The 19,860-nt window shown below is 39.2% G+C and overlaps 1 pseudogene; it reads left to right on the top strand.

Moving 5' to 3' along the window:
- Positions 1-9,783: 9,783 nt before the first annotated feature.
- Positions 9,784-19,860, top strand: part of LOC141519193 (misshapen-like kinase 1 pseudogene) — an 84,823-nt pseudogene continuing 74,746 nt past the window's right edge.

The following is a 19,860-nucleotide window of genomic DNA, read 5'->3' as shown; positions in this document are numbered from 1 at the left end:
ATGCTAAGACTCCCTAATTTCTGTGATACCCTCCCCACAATTTCCAGCTTCTTGTATGTTATATTTCCCATTAGACTGCAAGTTCCTGGAGGGCAGGGATTTATCTTTCTTGTCCTTATTTTGTATTCTCAGCATTGACATAATGCTTGACAAATAGTAGGAGTTTAATAAATGTTTGTTGAATGTAATTGAAAGTGCTAATTTATCTGTAGAGAAAATATCTTCTCTTGAGAGTATCCTTTACCAACAAATCACAGGTTAAGTCTCTGTCCCTTTGCTTTAGATCTGGGCTGCTCCTCAGAACTTTGTTCCTATAGAAGGGGACAGAAAGATTTGCTAATCAAAGATCTAGAAGAGTGGGAGGAAAGAAAGCGATTGGAGAAAAAAGGAGAGGAGAGACCCAGTCAGATAGACAGAGAAAGAGACAGATAGGGATATCTTTTTTTAAAAGAATAAATTTTATTTCAATCAATGAAATTTTATGTTCTCTCCTTCCATCTACCACTACTTATTTCCCCATAAGCATTCCATAAGAAAGAAAAAGAATAGGCCTTAAGGTCAGAAAGACCTGTATTCAAGTCTTACCTCTGAGACACACTGGCTGAAGAAAGGAACAAAGAGAATGTGAGAATGCAGAGTCCAGACCACAGGCATGATACATGAATTATTTGGGGGTCCAGAAATCTTACTACTTCATCACCCTCCCAACTTTGGCGATGCCTCTTCATGTCTGTCATGACTAGGAGGGCTGATCAGAAGAGGAGAGGGTACTGGAAGACAGAGATGAAGCCTGCATATCAACACATCCCCTAGAGACCACACACATGCCCTATAGCTCCAAGGCCCTCCCAGCTCAAGTGTTGGCAGAAATTGGGGGTTGGGGCAGAAGTGGGATGGCAAAAGCCCTTGGCCCTAGCTGTGAGGAATCACTGGCAGACTGTCTCTGTCCCAGAGATGACATTGTTGGAGAAGAGAATCTCATCATCCCAGGAGAGGAAGGGATTTCATTGTCTGCAGCTGCAAGCAGTAATAGTTTATTAATAATTTCTGAACTCCAGTGCTCTGGAGTATTAACAAGGGATATGGGACACATTTTTCTATAGAAAGGTGAACTACTTCTATATCAGCACCTGCAAAGGAGCCTTGTATTCTCTGGAAAAAAGAAGTAACTATCATAAGTAACCATTTTGTCCCACCTGTACTTGAATTAGAATTCCTATTAGAACATACCCAACAAGCTGCTATCCAGTTTTCCCTTGAAAACTTTACCAAAGTATCTTCCCAATACCTTTCAAAGAGTCTCATTTCATGTTCAGATTGCTCCAACAGTTAGGGTGTCAAATCCTTTGTATCCAATCTAATCATGCATCTTGTAACAATGCTCCTAGTTCTGACCTCCTGGGCCAAGAGGGACAAGTCTGTTCTTACCTGAACCTGTCAACCTTCTACATATTTGAAGTGGGCTATCCTGGCTTCCCTGGATCTTTTCTTCTCCATGTTAAGCTTAAATTACTTTAACTAAGCCTTCTATGGCATAATCTCCAGTCCTCTATTCTGGTTGTTTTTATCTGGATGCACTCCATTTTGTTAATGTCCCTCCTCAAATTGGGCACTCAGAGCTGGCCACAATACTGTAGACCTGTTCTGGTAAGGGCAGAGTGCAGGAGAAGCATCACGACCTCATTCAGGACATCCTTCCTCTTTTAATGCAGTCTGGCAGAGTGTTTGCTCTTCTGGTTGCCATCTCACACTGCTGACTCACTGGGGTTTGTTGTCCACTAATACTCTAAGATGTTTTTCTCACAGACACTGTTGTCTGCCAGGCATAATCCGTACTGTTCTTCTGAAGCAGATTTTTAAAATTTAATTGTAGACCTTGACATTTATCTCTATTTAACTCAATCTATAGAAACAGTATTGTTGGTTTTTTTTTTTGCTCAATCCTGACTCTGCTATACACACACACACACACACACACACACACACAAACATATATATATATATCTTACCTATGCTTTGCAGTTTCATGTCATTCTTGCAAAATTTGATAAGCACGCCTTCTGTGGATTTATCGAAATGAAATCATGACTAAGAATATATAATGGACCAAGGACAGATTCATGAAACTCTCCACTCCTATGATTTCCTCCAACTTGAAAGAAATCCATTAATAGCTCTTGTTCATTCGACAAGCTTTTGAGTCCTCCAAGTGTATGTATTATCATCTAGCTCTCATTTTTCTTATCTTCAAGGATAGAATGAATAACTTTGGCAAATATTTTGCTGAAATTTAAGTAAGCAATGTATCTAGTATTCCTCTGACCCTAGCAGTCTGGTAGAAATGAATTTAGCTTGCCATGACTTGCACTCAATGAAACCATGTTGACTTTTAGTTATTAGTTTTTTCTAAAATTTCACATCTATTATTTAGAACATTTTTCCTGGAGTTGAATTTGAGTTCATTTGACTATAATTTTTTTATTTAAAAATTTTTTACAATAATATTTTATTTTTCCAATAACATACAAAGAAAATTTTAACATTTTTTTATAAATTTTGAGTTCCAAATTTTCTCCCTCCCTTCCCTCCCTCTTCCTAAGACAGTAAGCATTTTATATAAGTTAAATTTGTACAATCATGTAAAATCTATTTCCATATTAGTTGTGATATGAAAGAAGAAATAGTTTACAAAAAACCATGGAAACATAAACAATTGAAAAATATACATTCTGACTCCATCAATTCTTTCTTTGGATATGAATAGCATTTTTCATCATGTCTTATATCATTGTATTGCTGAGAAGAGTCAAGTTAATCATAGTTGATCATTGTTACAATGGTGCTGTTACCATACTCTCCAGGTTCTGCTCACTTAATTTTGAATCAATTCATATAAATTTTCCACATTTATTTCTAGTTTTTCAGTTTCTACCCTCTTTGGAAAACTGGCAAAGTTCCTGCCACTGTGTAGTCCTCTGGTATTTTTGCTTACTCTAGCAAGGAAACAATGGAACAGATATAAAAACACATTTATTTATTTATTTATTTATTTATTTATTTATTTGTCTATCTATCTATCTATTTATTTATTTATTTTTAAATATTTTTTATTTAAGGCAATGGGGTTAAGTGACAGGCCCAAGGTCACACAGCTAGGCAATTATTAAGTGTCTGAGGTCAGATTTGAACTCAGGTCCTCCTGAACTCCTAAACTTCCACTATCTACCAGATACTACGCCAAACAGTTTTCAAATATTGCCTCATTTGATCTTCCCAATAAACTGAGTCAGGATTTGAACTCAGGTCTAGTGTTCTGTCTAAGGACCAGCTGGTTCTAGCTTAGCAATTGTATCTTTTTCAGTTCTTTCATCACTCAGTAATGTTGTTGGTGCTTTCTTTTTCGTCTCCCAATGTACCTTGGTTTTTAATTCTCTATTAAACATTGTTCTTTGTTCTTTCTTTCTATGATAAAATTCATTCTTCTTGGAATTGATAAAGAAGCAAAGCAAGAATTGAATAGATCAGTTTTCAGAAGCACAAAGGGATTAGCATGGTGGATACAGTATTGAACTAGAAGTCAGGAAGATCTTAGTTCCAATGCTCCATTTACTACCTGTGTGACCTTGGGCAAGTCACTTAATGTCTGTTTGCCTGAGTTTTTTCATCTTTAATTGAGATAATAATAGCATCTGCCCCTCCTCCCATTGTTTTGAAGCTCAAATGAAATGATACTTGTAAATGCTTTACAAACTTTAAAATAGTATATAATTTTTATTATAATTAACCTCTATTACATTACATGATTTTATTAATGTTATTATTCCTGGCGAGAATTCCCTATGGTGAAACAATAAACTAACAGCACTGAAGAACCACCCATGATGAGCAAAATAGTCTCCTAAGCATTAAGTGAAATTACAGAAAGATATGGATACCCTCATTTCTACTCTCAAGAATTTTATAAACCAAAGGTGAAAGTATAATGAAAATAAATAAATAATCTAAAAACATAATCTTAGTGCTGATGGAGTGCTAGGCTTGGAGCCACAAAACTCTGGGTTTCAATATTGACATTTATCTTGAGGCAGTTTGGCTGCTCAGTGCATAGACTTGGAATCAGAAGATGTGAGTTCAAATCCTATCATAGAAACTTGCTTTGCTATATGACCCTGGACAAGTCATTTAATCTCTCTCAGCCTCAGTTTTCTCATCTGTAAAATGGACATGACAGTAGTATGTTTTTGAGGATCAAATGAGATAACACATAAAGCACTTTCCATACCTTTAAATCTGATATTGTTTGACATCATCATCGTCAAGATGCAGCTGTGTAATCATGATCAAATCACTTAATTTTTGATTCTCAACTGAGCCTCAATTTTTGTTAACTCTAAAATGAGGAGAATTACACCTGTCTTATTAAAACTTTGGTTTAGGTAAATGGCACAGTGGAATCTAGAGTCAGGAAGTCCTGAATTCAAATTTGACCTAAGACACTTACTAGCTGTTTGATCCTGGGCAAGTCACTTTACCCTGTTTGCTTCAGTTTCCTCATCTCTAAAAGGATCCCGAGAAGGAAATGGCAAATCACTCTAGTATCTTTGCCAAGAAAACTCTAGATGAGATAATGAAGAATCAGATAATGACTGAAACAATGGAGCAACAACAATAATGATTGAAATAGCATTGTTGTAAGATTCCGGAGAGATACACAATAAAAATTCAACTGTATCTGTGATTTTTGTCCTTGTTGGTGTTAACTCCAGAAGTGTAGATATCAACCAATCCATAGCTTTCCATCTATACTATTTTTATCTATTTCCTCCGGAAAATCCTCTACTTGGGGGATGGAGGCAATCAATATGTTAGGGACTTTCTTCTAGAACTCTTAGCATTGCATAGGTCTCAGTACATAGAACACACGGGCTGCCTAACCTATTTGCTTATTAATGTATATTAAATGCTTGATGGACTTTTGATTTATCCCTCACTTTTGTTGGATGACTTTATGACTATATTTCCTCTGTTAGCACCCACCTCTGTGTTGATAAATAAATTCTTATTTCCCTTTCCTGGAATAATTCATCGTCATGTGTTATACTCTCTCTTCCTCCCTATCATGTAATTTTCCACTGGTAACCCTCTATTTTAATTCTTTGGCTATTGTGGTATGCTATGCTTAGTAGACAAATTGCTTCACCAAAAGAATATTTGTGTTTTTTTTAAAGGATGAGCCTTTATTTTAGGAAGAATCTTTTTTTAGGTTTTTTTTTTATTTTAGGAAGAATCTTAAGGTTATTAAAGGCACTGCACAATTTCTCCAATGCAATCAAACTTCCTTTCCTCCTGTTTACTTCTTAAACATGTAATGGAAATATAAACCCCACCATTGCCTTTGCCTGACTCCTGTCTAAGCCTCACTGTTATAGGCTAGAAAGGGAACTAGCAAAATAAGCAAGTTAGACAAGATCATTGGTTCCCATTCGACTGGTGGAGGATCCTTGGTATGGCATGGAATTATGTGTACATCAAACTACCGTTTTAATTCTCTTTAGCAAAAATACCTTCTGTACACTGAAGAAACAGTATCTTACTATATGTTGGTACATGTTTTGCATATATATAGATTCTACTGTGAAAAATGCAAGTTAATTTTTAAAATTTCTGAATCCTTCATAGTTTAAAAAAAAGCATTCTGTATCATGTGTGCAACTGAACCTGTGAAGGAATTTCTGCATCAAAAAGAAATTCCATACTTGAAAGAGTGGGGAATCATTGGTCTAGATAATCACTAAAATCCCTTTTAAGATAAAGCTAGTTGGGGGTGGCTAGGTGGTGCAGTGGATAGAGCACTGGCCCTGGAGTCAGGAGTACCTGAGTTCAAATGTGGCCTCAGACAATAATTATCTAGCTATGTGGCCTTGGGCAAGTCACTTAACCCCATTGCCTTGCAAAAACTAAAAAAAAAAAGATAAAGCTAGTTGAGTTTGTGGTAGAGCAGGAAGAGATCTGGGGGAGAGAACTTGCACCTCAGAACACAAGACTCTTGAGTGGGTCAGTGGAAGCAGTTCCCAGGATATTATCTCTTTGGAGAAAGGAAAAGGCCCTAGACAATGGAAGTATCCTTCAGAGGAGACCATGTCCATGAGAGGGAGCAAGGATATGAGGAAATCTTAGCTGGAATGTAACTGATGGAGGAAGAATTGTGCCATCTGGTAGCTTCTTATTATAACTTATAATTCTTGCTAACTAGATGCTAAAATTTGTTTCTACTTGTTGATGGAATGCAAGTACTACCAGCCACTTCTAAATTTCAGCACCCTGGGGTAAAGCTCCTATTGCCCTATCCTAGTTACAATCCTGTAAATAGGAAAGTTGTGGAAGAATGGTGTGTATTGAAGGGAAGTTCTAGGACATAATTCCCAATTAGGGTTATCCACAGAGTCTATGTTAATTTGGGTTCAGTTTATCCTATCAAGGGGTTGTTTCTCTGGGTCATTCTCCACCTGCTCAGCCTACTCCCAACTTTGAGTTACTGCTGGGTCTTTTTCTTCCAGTGTCTTCTGCAATGTCTTATCTCACAGTTGTACACTAACAGTTTAGATTTCTTTTGCCAATGTGTATTACCTTATGTTTGTTTGAGTTAAGTTTCATCTGCTGTTAGACTGCACAATTCCCCGAAGTGTTCAAATGCATCTGGAGTTCCTTGCAAATCGCCTTAGTTTTTATTAGCCAAAACAATTTGGAGCCAGTTGAAATCTCCAGGAAGAGATTAAATGACAATTATGTGACAATCACATATGAAATTGCTGACAATAGGTAGGAGAAACAAAGGTGGTTGGGACTTATGGTATAATTTTGGTGCTCTTTTTAAAAAAGTTTTATCGATGTTTCATGCTATTATATTAAAGTCATTTCTAGTTATCTCCCTTCATTTTCTCCCCTTCCTTTATGCTGCACAGTTCAAAATTGAACCCACCTTTCTAACAAAAGAAAAACAGTCACACAAAAGCAATGGCTGTAGCTGATAATGTATGTATATTCTGCCCTAGCAGTTCCCTATCTTTTTGCTTAGAAAAGGAAGATATGTTTTATTATCTTTTGGGGGGACCATTATTGGTTTTTCAGTTACTTCAGTTTTGTTTTCTTTTTTCAGTTTAATCTCCTCTTAGTGATCTCTTCATAAATGTTGATGCAGGTATTGTGTGTATTGTTCTTTGGATTCCACTTCTTGCATCAGTGGTTATAAGATGACTCTACAATATTTCATATAAAATTTTCCTTATTTCCCTGAATTCTTTCTATTCATCATTTATTATTGCACAATAATATGTCATTACATTTATATACCACAGTTATTTAACCTATTCCACCAATAGCTGGATAATCACTTTGCTTTTAAGATTTTTGCTATAAATATTTTGGTCACTATTGGTTCTCTGTTCTGACTGTTGACCTCTTTGGGATATATCCTTAGCAGTGGGATTACTGAATCAACGTATATGAACAGTTTAGTTGATTTCTTGAAAAATTCTACATTGATATACATGATAGTTGGTTTAAGTTACAGCTCTATTAAGAGAGATTTAGTACACTTATTTTCCCATACATTCTGTATTTGACTATTCCTTTTGTTCTGATCAACTTTGTCAATTTGTAGGATATGAGATGAAACTTTAAAAATTATTTTAATTTTCTCTTGTTAGTAATTTGGAATGTTTTTACATAGCTATTCAGAGTTGGCAACTCTTTTGAAAACTGTTTTTACCTCTTGATCACTTACATATTGGGAGAAGGGTTTTGTTCTAATATATTTTATCAATTTCCTCTAAACTTTGGATTTAAAATTTTTAACAGAAATATTTGATATAAAATTTTTTCTCACTCAATAATTTAGCTTCTTATTTAATCTCCAATGATTTCATTAGTACAAAAACTATTTAACCTTATGTAATAGAACTAATCTAATGATCATTTCTATCCCTAGCTCAAGAATTCTTAAGTTGGCATATGTGAATTTTTAACAAAAAATTTGATAAATGTATTTCAATGTAATTGGTTTCCTTTGCAATCCTACATATTATATTTTACTCATTTGAAAACATAATTCTGAGAACAATCCATAGACTTGATAGGACTACTAAAGAAATCAAAAGACAAAAGAAAATTTAAGATATCCTTTTCTATCTTTTCTAGATGGTCAAGAATCCCCCCCCCCCCCCCCCAGCTATAGATATGAAAGAAGCTTCTTTCCATCCTCCTGTAATGGTTCCTGACTGTTGATTTTGTATTCCTCTTATACCCTGCATCTCCTCTGCTCTCAAGGTCTTGATGTTCATGCAGGTCCTCATGGACTACAGTTCAGCACCACCATTCTTCCCTTGCACTTCTAGCAGAGCTGGGAAGTCAGCATTGTAGGGAGGTGAGGCATGCATGTCAACGAAAACTGCCAACATGAGCAGGTTACCAGGCAAGGCAGAGGAAAGTGGGGGAATGAGAGAGCTGGTGGGGGTGTGAAGGAAAAGCAGCCTGTTCAGATGCTTAGAAATATAAATAGCATTATGTCAAAAGAACAGGGACTTAAGTTTACATCTAAGGTTCTGGCAAAAGGGGCCAAGGAGTTGACTTTGTGGGACTACTAGAGACCAGAAACTGAAAAGAACTTGAGTGACCTGAGTCTGGGGCTAAGCACCTTCCACAGAGGCCCAAAAGTCAGCCTTGGGGAACTCAACCACAAAGGAGCTGCTCCTGAAAAAACCCTCAGTCTGTTTGAGCTCTGCCACAGTGCCAGCCTCTTCTGTGTGGGCAGTGTCTGTGCGAATCCCACTGTGTTTCGATGAGCTAATCTCGTCAGCACCAAGCTGTTCTGGAGACAGTGGGTGTGAATCCAAAATCACTTGAGGCACCCAGTTTGACAAGTCTGTTTCTTAGAAAAACAAGTATACCTCCCCCTTTCCCCCATTAATCCTCTGTGACTTGGATTGTTTACCTGGGCAAATATTGGGTCTGCAACAAAAGCCAAGGTTGAGTCAAGGATGCCATGCTGGTGACTCAAAATGTTGACTGAATTCTCTCTCTCTCTCTCTCTCTCTCTCTCTCTCTCTCTCTCTCTCTCTCTCTCTCTCTCTCTCTCTCTCCCCCTCTCTCCCTCTCTTCCTCTCTTCCTCTCTCCCTCCCCACCATCTCTCTTCCCCTCCTTCTCTCCTCCTCCTCCCCTTCTCTATCTCTGTCTGTCTGATCTCTCTCTCTCTCTCTGACTCTGTCTCTGTCTCTATTTTTCTGCCTCTGTGTCTGTCTCTGTCTGTCTCTCTCCCCCTCTCCTTCCCTCTCCCTCTCTCCTTCCCCTTGTCTCTTTCTGTTTCTGTCTCTCTGTCTCTGTCTCTCTTTTTTTCTCTGACTCTGTCTCTGACTCTCTCTCTCTTCCCCTACCTCTCTCCTTTCCCCCTCCCCTTGTCTCTCTCTCTCTGTCTGTCTGTCTCTCCCTCTTTCTCTGACTCTGCATTTCTCTCTCTCTCTCTCTCTCTCTCTCTCTCTCTCTCTCTCTCTCTCTCTCTCTCTCTCTCTCTCTCTCTCTCTCTCTCTCCCCCAGGAACTCAAGGATGACAGAATTTTGCTTTTCCCTTTTTAGCACCAGACCAGGCAGCATACAGCAATGAATGACTGTCCAACTGTTCCTTTTCATTGGTCTGTTTGTTTCCCAGATCAGTTCTTCTGTTACATCTGCCGGGCCAGCTCATTTATAGAAATGGGAGATTGATGAACCTTAAAAATTAGCTAAGGATAATGACTGTAACTGGCTCCCCTACTTTTCTAATGAAGCACCAGCCCACTCCCGCCCTCCCACCTGCCATCCCCATGCACTTGGGCTCTGCCTCAAGATCCCTTGTGGCTATGGGGGAGTTGGGTACTTTGGAGAATGGAACAGATAATAGTAGCAAGCGTGGAAAGAAAATGAGGCACACAGGGCCAAGTAATGACAACAGGGGTAGCCATCGTTACCAGAAAGCTAGGTAATAAAAGGAGCAGGTCCAGGAGAAAGCTTCATGGGCCAGACCTTCTCACATTGATTTATGAGAGTGGAGTTTTGATGTTGAATGATACAAAAAAAAGTTTTCCTATAACAGAGTCTTGTTATGAGAGAAACAAATGAAACATTGGAGTGCAAAGCACTCACAGTCCCCAAAGAAGAAAATGGAGAATGTTTCCATTCCTTGGCCCTTCAAAAATTAATCACTAAACTGAACCAAGGTCAGGTTGCCTCTGAGAATACTCCTGAGTTTGCTCAATGGTGTGGGATTTTAACTCATTTCCAGAGGACAGAGGGGGCAGTAGCTATGGCTAGTAGCGGCCACCAGGTCCTTTGCTTGGCTCCCAATTCTCAGCAAGGACGTCCCAGAGTGTTTGTCTAGTGGACAGTCTAGCTTCCAGAGAAACAAGGTGGTGAACCCAGGCTGGGGATACTTGCATGTCAGACCTTAAGCAGGGTCAGATTCTTGAACCTTCTTGTTTTAACCATTAATTTCAACTTTTCCTCCCCAGCCTAACCTTTTATAATAAAGAACAAAACTCATTTGGTTTTTTTCTCTCTTTTTGTACCTCCCTATCCATTTGATGGAAGGGATTTGATTAATATGTGTGTGTTTGGAAGTGGATACAGAAGAAGAAAGGGATCTGATAAGTCGTTTGGTTTAAGAAATAAAATAATGGAATAGTGGAATCAAAAAGTCTTGGGTTCAAGTGCTGTTTTAAATTTTCCTAGCCTGATATCTAGGAACCTCTTAATAAATGAATATTGATTGATTCTGGAAAATTCTCTTCATTTCAGTTTCCTTCCTTATCTGTAAAGCAGAAATAATACTAGTACCTCCCTTATAGGATGAGATTCAAATGCAGTAATTAAAGGACCACATAAATGTCAGCTCTTACCATTATCCTTTCCCCACAGCTCCCCCTGCTACCACCATCCCAGTGTTTTTCCTGAATACAGCTTCTTCTGTCAGGGCTGCAATGACATTAATAAAAGACTACTGATAACCCTATTGGTAGAGTTGCAAGACCCTTGGAGAGATTCCTGTATTGCATGGGTCCCCAAAGCCCCAAACCTGCATGTATTTGTTTCTTTTTATCCTCCCAAAAGGATAAATTTAAAAGAGCTTAATGATTAACCAATAACTGTTTGATGCCTATACTGACCCCAGGAGAGTTGGTCTTTGCAAGTGTTGGAGAAGAGAGTATAAATTAAGGGGTTCTCTGCCATAAATCTGAGCATATGCAAATATTACTTAGGTGATACAGATATTATACTATCCCATTTTCAGATGAGGAAACTGAGGTTCAGAGGCTTGAAGTAATATGCTCCCAGAGCTAGAAAATATCAGAGGTAGGTTGCAAAACCAGGTCTCTGCTGATCCCAAGTTTATGTCTTTCTTTTTTTTTTTGACACTAGAGCAAACTCCTTAGCAGAGATACCAGGATTAGAAAAGTGACTTTTTTAGGGACCCATCCACTTGACTATGACTGAATTGACTCTAATAATTTCTGAAATAATAATGACTTGCTCAAAGGGCTAGTAAGGCAGCTAGTTGGTTTAGTGGTTTGGAGTCAGGAAGACTTGAATTCCAATCTAGCTGTGTGATCCTGGGCAAAGATTATGTGTTTGTTAGTTCTTAGCATTTCAATCAATCAGTATTTATATAGGCAACTATGGAATGGTGGAGAGAGAGCTGGCCTAGAAAGACAAGGTTCAAGGCCTGTCTCTGACAAATCCTGGTTGTATGATCATGGATAAACCACTTAACTTCTCAGTCCATCAGACAACTCCAGAGGCTGTATAAGCCAATTATGCTCCTTCAGATACAAAGACTATTAAAGGTAATTTCTAGAGCCTAGAATTATAGCATTTGAGGAATGAAAGTAACTATGGAAATCAGTGAATTTAATCTCTACAGAGAAGTAAATTGAATCTAAAATAATAATGACTTGCTCAAAGGGCTAGTAAGTGGTGGGGGACTAGTTAGTTTAGTGATTTGGAGTCAGGAAGATTTGAGTTCCAATCTAGATAATTGATCCTGGGCAAGTCACTTAACCTCTGTTTATGTTAATACACTGGAGAAGGAAATGGCAAACCACTCCAGTATCTTTGCCATGAAAGCACCATGCATGGATGGCATTGGTGTGCTGTGGTTCTCTGTGACACAACTGAACAACAAAAAGTTGTGACATATTGACTTGAACCTTGGTCTTCCAAAATTCTTGACTTGACTCACTTTTGCCTCTTATTCCTCCAGAACATAAAGGAGACTGGTGATGGGAGAAGGGAAATCCAACTTGGCAGAGCTCATGTTGTGTGCTTTTCACAGATAAGAGAATGGCTTTTATTCTCAGCACCCTGATCCCCCTTGCAACCCAAGCTTCAGAGATAGAGATACCAAGGTGGGGATGCTGCCAGATTGACAGGCAGACATTTCAGGGCTGTCAATCCAGAATTTCCACAAGCTTTAAATACACAGAAGATACACACACATATACTTTAAAATTGGCATTCGGTGTTCAAATCTGATTCAGAACTGTCAGCATTTTCTCAGAGTGAAAGCACATGTTCTGTGATAATCTCCTAGGTGCTTTGGGAAAAAAAAATCACAAACTGCAATCATTAGCTAGGTAACAATTCATGTGCTTCTAGGAGAGGTCCCCTAGTATACAACATTTTCACGCCAAGACTCTTAAGGTGATTCATATTGGAATAAAACTAAAGATGCCTAACATGCAGCCTCTTGGCCTATAGTCAAGCAAGATTTCAATTTCCAGATGCTTTTCTCTTTAGGTTCAAGTTTGGTTTCTGACAAATCATGGTTATGTGAACCTGGACAAGTTGAAGACTAAATTGGAAAGAAGGTGCTATCCTATACTGGGTGGAGGGAATTTTCTTATTTGGGAGTTCATTATACTAATGAAATCCCAGCTAATGTCTTAACCCAATGTAATGGTCAACTTTATTTTCATTTTTTTTTCCTTTCCCAAGAAGTGCTACTAAATATTTTTGGTATATATGGAGTCTTTCTTCTTTTGCCCTCCTTGGGATGAATGCCCAGAATCTGGATGACTAACTCCTTTTAAAAAAATGCAAATATTCCTCCTTGGGGTATCCCTAGAACCAGGGGTAGAATAGGGTGGGGAGCAGTGAGCAGAATGAATTTTTCAATTCTTTATTGCTAGCTAGACAACAAAGGCCACAGGAAAGCAGTGACCCTGAGGCAGAATGATTTGTCTGTGGAAACAGAGGACCTAGGTTCCAATCTTACCTCTGTGACCATAGGTGAGTCACTTTTCTTGTGCTTCAGTTCCTCATCTGAAAAATCAGAAGTCTGGGCTGCCACTTAGGTTTCTTCTAGTTCTAGAGAGAGAATTTCTAGGAGTGAGCAGGTGAGGAGAAGAGAAGGTGTGGTGAAACTGAAGACCCTGAAGATCATATTCATCTACCTACTTCACATTTTGCCTAGAGCCAAGCCCAGCTGCCTTCAACCTGTCTGTTGGACTGCTGACTGGGCTCAAAAGCTGTTTTGTTCTTGTGGATGCTGGCCAATACATTCTGAGCCACAAGAGATCTTCTGCTGTGTCAGCAAGATTTGTGTGTGTGTGTGTGTGGGGGAATTTTCTTTTTTTTTAAAATACCAATAATAATTGCTAAAGCAAAAAAAAAGCAACTGAATTAAAGAACCTCTACAAACATAGAGCATCTTCAAGGGATAGGCATCATGGAAGACATTAATGGCACCTCTGAGAGAGCCTTCTTCCTGCTCCTCATCAGGGATTCATCTATGACATCCCTGGAGTTGTGTAGGATACTTACCTCTTTACTCTTCAGGTTGCATCTATGTGTGTGTGTGTGTGTGTGTGTGTGTGTGTGTGTGTGTGTGTGTGTGTGTTTGTGAGACAGGCAGAGGGCCTGGTTCTGGTCTTTGCAGAGCTCCCTACCAGCTATGTGGACTTGGGTAAGTGGCTTGGATACTCTTAGACTGTTTTCCTTGTCTGTAAGATGGGAACAATTACAATTGTTCTGGGACAGCCAAGTGATCCAATGGATAAAATGCTGGACTTAGTGTTAGGAAGACTTATCTTCCTGAGTTCAAATCCATCCTCAGATACTTACTGTGTGACCATGGGCAAGTCACTTAAGCCCATTTGCCTCATTTTCCTCATCTATAAAATAAGCTGGAGAAGGAAATGCCAAACCACTCCAGTATCTCTGGCAAGAAAACATTAAATTGGGTCACAAAGTTGAAGCCAACTGACCCAACAGCAACAATAACAACACAATTGTTCCACAGGTTGAAATCCTGCCTCTAGAATGTATTATCTCTATAAACTCAGGCAGGTCACTTAACCATTGCAGACCTCAGCTTTCTCAGATGTAAAAGGGGGAGACTGTACCAGATTGATCCTATGAACCTCATGGATTTTTTCGAGGCTAAAATAAGATAATAGACACAAAGCTTTTGGTAAAGTGCAATATAAATGGGAGTCTATTATTATACAGTTGTAAGAAGAGATAAAATTAGCTAGAGCTAATAATAATAACTGGCATTTAGGTAGTGTGTTAAAATATTCAAATTACTTTATATCTTTTTCCTTACATTAGCCTTACAACAAAGTAAGTGCTACAGGAATTATTATGTCCATTTTTATAAATAAGGCAACTAAAGATCAGAGAGCTTAATTGACTTTTCCAGCATTAAACAACTAATAAATGTCAGAAATAGGATTGGAACTCAAATCTTTCTTCTTATCATTCCACCATCATATTCATTAGCCCGTTGCATATACTCCAGTAAAACAATAATGTGTTATCATTAGTGTGAAAAGGCAGATTGCTCTAAGGGACAATATGATCCTGGGACAGGAGGCATCATTTCCAGGTTTAAGGATACTTTGAGCTCAATCTTTGATTCAACATTGTTGAACATAGTGGAAGGAGGACAATTTAAAGGGGCCTACATAGGTAACATTGACCTTGAGGAAACTGGGGTTGTGTAAATAGTCACAAGACTTTGGAGTTCATCCAAGCCAACTGCTGTTAATATGGAGGGGGGGATTTGTCTAACATGATTTCATGGGATCATAGATTTCTTTCTTTCCCTCCTTCTCTCCTTCCTCCCTCCCTCCCTTTCTTGTTCCCCTTCTCCCTCCCTTTTCCCTTCCTCCCTCCCTCCTTCCTTTCTTTCCTCCCTTCCTTCCTCCCTCCTCCCCTCTCTCCTTCCCTCCTTCCTTCCCTTGGTCCTTCTGAGTCCAGGACCAGTGTTCTATCCACTATGGTGTCACCTAGCTGTCCCATGTTCAGACTTTAAACTGGAAGACTACAGAGTCTAATGTTGTCTTGTTACAGACCTAGGAAGGTTAAGTGACAAGCAGGAAATAACTGGTGTTGGGAGCCAAGTCTTTTGCCTGCAGTGCCAGTAGATATTTTTTACTACATGTCACTGACATGGGATCTCAGCCTTTTAGGCTTTGCCTGGCTTACTCTGAGGGATACCCTAACTGACAAAGCCTGATTTTCATCTACATTCACTCTCCTTCCTCTCTAGCTTCTTAGTCTATCATGGCATGACCCTCATAGGACTCCAGGTGTCCTGGTGTACAGTAAAAGTGACTATTAGATTTTGGGTCAGAAGTCACAAGTTCAAAACTCCAGGCTTCTCCACGATACCTGTGTGACCTAGGACAAATCACTTCATCTTTGTGGTCTCAGTTCCTTTATCTGTAAAATGAGGGATTTGGAATTGGTTAACTCTAAGGTCCTATCTAGCACAGAACATAGTGTACTATGATTCCCAGTAGAGGCTCCCACTAGCCTGGACAGCACATCATGCTCTGTGTCTTTTTCTTCTTCCTCCCTTTCTTTTGCCCTTCCATTTGCTCTTCCTTCTCTTCTTCTCCTTTCCCTCCCCTTCTTTCATCCTTTCCCCTTCTTTCTTTCTAACTCCCCTCTCCTCTCTCCCCTCTCTGCCTCCTAAAAGAGGCACTCCCCTCTCCCCACTCCCTTCTTGCCTCTCGTCATCCTTTCCCCTCTTCTTCTTATTTCCTTTTCCATCATCCTTTTCCATCCTTTCCCCTCCTGTCCTCTACTCTTCTTTGCACCTTCCCTTCTCTCCCTTCTCATCTCTCTCCCTCTCCCTCTCTCTTCTCTTCTCTTCTCTTCTCTTCTCTTCTCTTCTCTTCTCTTCTCTTCTCTTCTCTTCTCTTCTCTTCTCTTCTCTCCTCTTCTTTTTCTCTTTTCTTCCCTTTCCATTTCTCTTCTCCCAACTTCTCTCCCCTTCTGTTTTCTCTTCTCCTCTTCTTTTCCCTCATGCCCTTTCCTGTCCTTTCCTGTTCTATCCTGTCCTCTTCTTCTCCCCTTCCCTTTTCTCTTTTCCTGTCCTTTTCCCTCCATTTGACTTCTTTTTTTCCCTTTCCCCCATGCCCCCTCAGAAGACAAGGTGAAATCACATTACCCAATCTTTGTAAATGTGGAGTTAGCTAGGTAGTGCATTTGACCTTCCAGATAAACATAATACTTTAACCCAGTTAAAATATGGGCATTTACAGAGGGTCCCTGAGGAATTACATTAGTGGTGATTTCAAGCTGCCTACTTTACCTAAGTGGAAGGGTGACCCTGGCTGAAGACCTCCCAGGTGGCTCCTGTCTCCTTCCTCTAGCAATGCTAAAGGCAGTCTTCTTACACCCACAGGGCCCTTGGCAGTACTGTTCAACCCTGCAGTGCTAACAGTATTCAGCCCCCAATCTTCAAGATAAGGACTGACACCCTCTCTGTGGAAAGAGCCCCATCATGATATGTGTCAATCAGAAGATACAATTCAAGCAGCCTGGGTTCTTCTGCAACATAATGTAGGTTATGCTTTCTAGTTAAATGTATAGTTTTCTCATATAAATATATATTTATATACATGTATTGTAGTTATGTTGTAAATATATATATATATATATATACACACATACACATACTCACATACATACAAATCTGTTTGTATATATCTATATATATCATTGCAGCCCCATTAAAGCATACCTTAACTATTATTTACCTTGCATCTATGTAGTATCCACAAAAGCATCATGGTCCCATGCTAAGGTGTGCTTTAATAAGGTTGCAACTAGGATGGGGTGATTGTGACTTTGTCTAGGGTACAGAAATGTAGAGGCATTGACAACACTAGTATTCCTTCATCTGAGCTTCCAACCTAGTTAGCAAGAAGGATTATCTAAAATAGGGAGCTACCCATTTCTCTCCCCTTAATCCCTGGGTGGCTACTCTCAGGCAATGTTTCAAGTAATAAAGCATAAATTTTGTGAAGTTTGTTCTGGTTATAAAAGTGCCCATTATGAGTCATTGTATTAGTAAACAAGTAAGCATTTTTTGTAGGAAAAAGCAAACCAATAATCTGCCTATCCATACATAGGAGGTTTTGATTCATAGAATCATCAAGCTAGAGCTGAAAGATATCTTAGAGGTCATCCAGTCTAATTCTCTCTTTTTTACAGATGAGGAACGAAGTACTTTGAAGTTAAGTGAACTATCTAAGTAAGTAGTAGTTGAGGGGGATTTGAACTCTGGTCCAGTAACTTTTAACTTTTAAATTTAGTATTCTATTCTAGGCATCTAGGTACCTTTTTAGTTAGCGCACCAAACCTGGAGTCAGGAAAATTCATTTTTTTTTTTAGTTCAAATCTGTCCTCAGACACTTACTAGATGTGTGACCCTGGGCAAATTGCTTCACCCTGTTTGCCTCAGTTTCCCTATCTGTCAAATGACTTGGAGAAGGAAATGGTAAACCACTCCATTATCTTTTCCCAAAAAAACCCAAATGGGGTCAGAAAGAGTGACACTACTAATCCACCAAACAATAACAACACTCTGCCAGAAACTTGGTCTCCAACTCTGTGCTTTACTTTCTTCATCTATCCCATTGAAGAATGGATAGACTTCTTTCCCCTAGAGAGAACATGCTGAAGAATGATTATATAAAGAGTCTGAAAGTGCCTAGAGCAGCAGGTGCGATATAATTACTAAATATCACGGGATATTAGAAACCCAGCCAACACTACCAATCAATTCAACAGAAGACACCATTAACACTTAGCTACAAGGCAACCAGTGAGAAAATAAGTCGATGGTTTTTATTGTACTATATCGGAACTACTGATGCTCTTCCCTCTGGTTAGAACCTGTCCTGTGTGTGCATGCTATGGTTATTCAGAATTACTTTGTTGAATCTGACTCATTGGGGGATGGGAAAGGAATAGAGAGCCGGGGGGCTTTCTCCGCTGTGAATAACCATAAAATCCACTCTGAAACACAGTGCCAAGTTATAACAGTGATATGGTAGTTGTGAATTGGCTCAGGTTTTTTTTTTTTTTACAGAAAAAAGAAAGAAAACATTTCATCCCATGAAGCTGAAATGCAGAAGCACCTCTTTAGGAAGTCAGCAGCTGTTACCAATAGGCATTATCCACATAGACACAAAGGCCAGCTTGCATGGTTTATGCATAATACAAGACAAGACTGATTTGCAGCATACCATACATTTCAATTCTGAAATGTGGGCAAGGGTGTAGGTGCCAGTGAACCAGAAGTTGGATAGGCCTATGTTCATAGTTGATTAGGCTCCATTCAACACCGATCCAGGGGTCATTCCTTAGCCCTGCAGGGTCCCTGGACCTGTACCTCTCTTGTACCTGCTGATGCAATTGATGCTGCCTCCCTGATTTCTTATTTCCCCCAATAGAATCCTGTGAGTCCTTCAAAGCACAGCTCAGATGTCCTTTTCTGCATGAGCCCTTTCCTCATCCCCCTACTCATTAGTACTTCTGAAACATATCCATCTGTCTATCATTTTTCATATCCATATCTAGATTGATCTAGATTTAGATATATAAAAATTTAGAGATAGAGATAGAGATAAATTAAGATTTCTGCACAATCCCTCTCCCTCCTTCATGGGTCAAGTCCTGGATTGCAGGAACTATCTTATTTTTATTTTGCATCCCGAGAAGTTATACAGTATCTCACCTGTAACAAGCACTTAATAAAGGTTTTCCAGGTTGAATTCATCTACCACAGCAGTGTCAAAGTCGAGTAGAAACAGGGGCCACTAAACTGTACATAAGGATTCATGTAGGCACATATTGACTTGGAACATTATCTGTGTTTTATTGCATTTTTATTTATTTTGTTAACTATTTGTCAATCACATCTTAGCCTAGTTCAGACTTCACTCAAGAATGTTGTAGGGACTGTATTTGACACCTCTGATATATAAAACTATTAGTCAGGCAAAAGCCCAGAACACTGAGGTCCAAATCCATGTGGGAGGAGTACTCTCCATTCAACTCCTGGCCAGGTATCCTACTACCTATGGACCCTTGAGTAAGTCCCTTAATGTCTCTGAGTCTCAGTTTCTTCATTTATAAAATATGGGGGTTGGATTAGATGACTCCTAAGGCTCTTCAGAGATATGGGTGACTCAGTGGATGGAGAGTGGGTCTCCAAAACCTGAATTCAAGGCTGGCCTTAGATAATCATTAGCCATGTGACCCAGGGCAAGTTACTTAACCTCTGTTTGCCTTAATCCCTTAGAGAAGGAAATGGCAAACCACTATACCATGAAAACCCCATGTATGATATTAGTATCCTATTATCCATGGCCTCATGAAGAATAGGATAAGACAATAAAGGCCCTTTTCAGCTCTGCCATATAATCTGTAAGCTTGAGATTCATCCTCATCGACAACCATTGATCCTAGTCATTTTGCCCATACCATTCACCAGTCCATCGCCCCCTCCCCTAGGGATAAATAGTCCCTAT

Source organism: Macrotis lagotis, chromosome 3 (genome assembly GCF_037893015.1).
Source record: "Macrotis lagotis isolate mMagLag1 chromosome 3, bilby.v1.9.chrom.fasta, whole genome shotgun sequence".
NCBI lineage: Eukaryota > Metazoa > Chordata > Mammalia > Peramelemorphia > Peramelidae > Macrotis > Macrotis lagotis.
The sequence above is the reverse complement of the archived record's forward strand: the minus strand, read 5'-3'. Positions and strand labels throughout refer to the sequence as shown.